We start from the raw sequence: 2876 nt of genomic DNA, 5'->3' as shown, positions 1-2876 counted from the left end.
AGAATGTAAACACAGTTTGTAAACTTTAAGATGATAAGAATATTGTACAGTTCTTGAGGTTCTGCGTCCAGCCCAGGGATACAGTCAAACAAGCACTTTGCAAATGTCTTTTGGCAATTAAGAGAAGTTGTGATTATTCCTGGACTTAATCTCTAATCTGTGGCCCACTAACCTCCACTAATATCATTGACTGAGGAAGGCTCCAGGTGTTTCTTACTTTTTTAGAAATGAGACATCTTGTGCACACGTTTGTATGTTGGCCCACCATACAACGAATGTTTGCTGTCAGCTGTCATATTTGATGGGAAAAAGCTAGCATTGCTGGGGTGTTTAATTTCGAAGAGATGATCCCAAGTACTGTGTCTCATCCTGGTTTATTAGTCCAAAACATATCAGAGCTGAACAAAAGGACCAAAAGTTTCCAGGGCTTAGTAGGATTTATAAGCAATTACTGGAGTTCTGAAGGCAGCACGCACGTTAGAGAGCATCTTACTGAATGTGGAGTTGTTGCAGGAGCTCATAGAGAGTTGTGCTGCTTCTGCATGGGCACTTGTGACTCGGGGAAGAGGCATGAAAGAACAGTCATTCACATGATCATTCTCTCAGTTCAGGTTTCTCACTCCCTCAGAATCACGGGCTGAAAATTGGACATTTATTGTGTAATTTTTTGACACTTCAACTTTTACCAGGAGGTTCCTGGAAAGAACAAAATAAAAGTACTTGGAAATCAAGTTTTTTCCTACAAGTGGAGTTAGGATTCTTTTTTTTAATTGTTGTAGTAGTTGTTTTGTTATAAGTGAGATGCAACCTCATCTAGCAGGAAGACAGTGATACAAATGGTTAAAAGCTTAAGTCCTTTGGCCAGTCAGACCTAAATTCTAATGTTCTTTCAGTTGATTTTCTCATTGAGGAAAACTGGGTAAACAAATGAGTTGCTTAAATTAGATTTGCCCATCAATACAGTGGGAATGGTGACTTCTAATTTTTGTGAACATTAAATGAAGTAACACATGTATATCAGCCAGCACATTAGGACACAAAATTTGGCAGATTTACCCACACAGTGACAAGTGCTACTGGGCAACTGTGGGCTTCCCAAGTTTAGAAACTGCCATTGAAAAACTTTTGCATATAAGAAAGTCCAGAATGTGAGTTCTCTGAGCCAAAACGATATGAAAATAGAAAAGCAGAAGGAAGAACTGAGTGTGCAAACTCACCCATCTGTCAAGTTACTCCTTTCAAAGGGGATGCATGAGGAAACAGAAAAAGAACAGAAGTAACCCTAATGGATGTGCCTTCTATTTTCTGCAAAAAAGAAAATGTCAGGAATAAGGAATACGTGTCCACCCCAAACAATAGCATATATAAGTTGTTAGATAATTTTTCACTTTACATCATCCATATTTTTCCACATCATTATGTTTTTTGTATGCACTATTTTTAATGGATGCAAACACTAAAACATGTGAATGATTTATTTAGCTATTCCCCTTCTATTGGACATTTAATTGTCTCAGTGCTTTGCTTTGATAAATATTTTTACATATAAATCTTCGTCTGAGTTTCTGATCATTTCCTTAGGATAAATTTCTGTGAGTAGAATTACTATATCCAAAGTGATTTTAGGATTCTCATTATACTTCGCCACATATGGCAAAAACAAAAGTACAAGTTACATTCTCAACTGCAGTAAATGTAGTTGATAGTCTCAAAGCTTTTCCCAGAACTAAATATTATTTTTAAAAACACTATAATTTTATTTGAAATTAGCAAGTATCTTATTGCTATTTAAATGTGTATCTGAATCAGTAAGTTTTTTCTTATGTTTACTAGCTGCGAAAAGTTTATCTTTTAGGTATGTCTGTCTGTTTGTGTTCTTTGCCCAAATGTTTGAGTGCTGGAGTTTTAGTCTGTTTCTTAACACTTTGCAAGAGTTTTGAATGTATTAACTAGGATTTCACAGGGCAGTAATGTCAAACTTGCTATAATTGCGAAAACTAGATAATGGAAACATTATAAACAAAAATGAGACCTCAAGGAACATACTAGTATAGTAGGTAGTTCAACTGAATTAGTATCTCTGTGAGAATATACTAAGAACTAAGATTTTAAAAGTGTTTGGAACCATAGTGTGGCCCTTCTGAAATGCCTTAAAAAATCAGGGCCTCATTCAATGATTGAAGGGAAAACACTGAAACTTCTCATGTGAGCTAATTTAGTGTTTTTTTTTTTTTAACTCTGGCTGCATACTAAAACTGAAAAATACCAAGGCTCAGGTTCCACCCTGGGCCAATTAAATCAAAATCTCTAGAGATGAAGACATGCATTGGTAAATCAGATTGAGAACAAATCCTCTGAGAGATACTATAGATCAAACCAAATTTACCTAATGGTCATCATGGAAAAGGAAGGGGGCAGGAAGGGCAGGATGAAAGAGAAGAAAAAGAAAGGGACAGAATAGAACAGAGCAGAGACAGGTGAAAAGAAAGGAGAAACTATTAGGTGACTATTCCTGTAGCTTAGAAAGAGGATAACAAGGGCCTGATTTAGGGTGGTAGCAGTGGGAGGCAATGGAGGAAATGGATGCAAGAAATCATGCATACAATATACTGATTTAGCATTAAACTGGGAGAGATGAAGAAGTATAAGGTTTGAAGGAAAGGAAATGTATAAATAAATGAGCTATTTCAGATTCCATGAGGAGTTAATAAGACATCCATCCAATGGTTTCCAGGCAATAGTGAAAACTAAAATAAAGACAGAGGCAAAGGAGAAGGAGAAAATCTAAGACAACACACAGCAACTGGCACAATGTCTAAAACATAGTAGGTGCTTAATAAATATTTGTTCAAAGAATATTTAAAGAAAAGAGAAAC

The sequence above is a fragment of the Carlito syrichta genome, unplaced genomic scaffold (genome assembly GCF_000164805.1).
Source record: "Carlito syrichta isolate Samal-C Ts95f unplaced genomic scaffold, Tarsius_syrichta-2.0.1 Scaffold310800, whole genome shotgun sequence".
In the NCBI taxonomy this organism is placed as follows: Eukaryota; Metazoa; Chordata; class Mammalia; order Primates; family Tarsiidae; genus Carlito; species Carlito syrichta.
The sequence above is the reverse complement of the archived record's forward strand: the minus strand, read 5'-3'. Positions refer to the sequence as shown.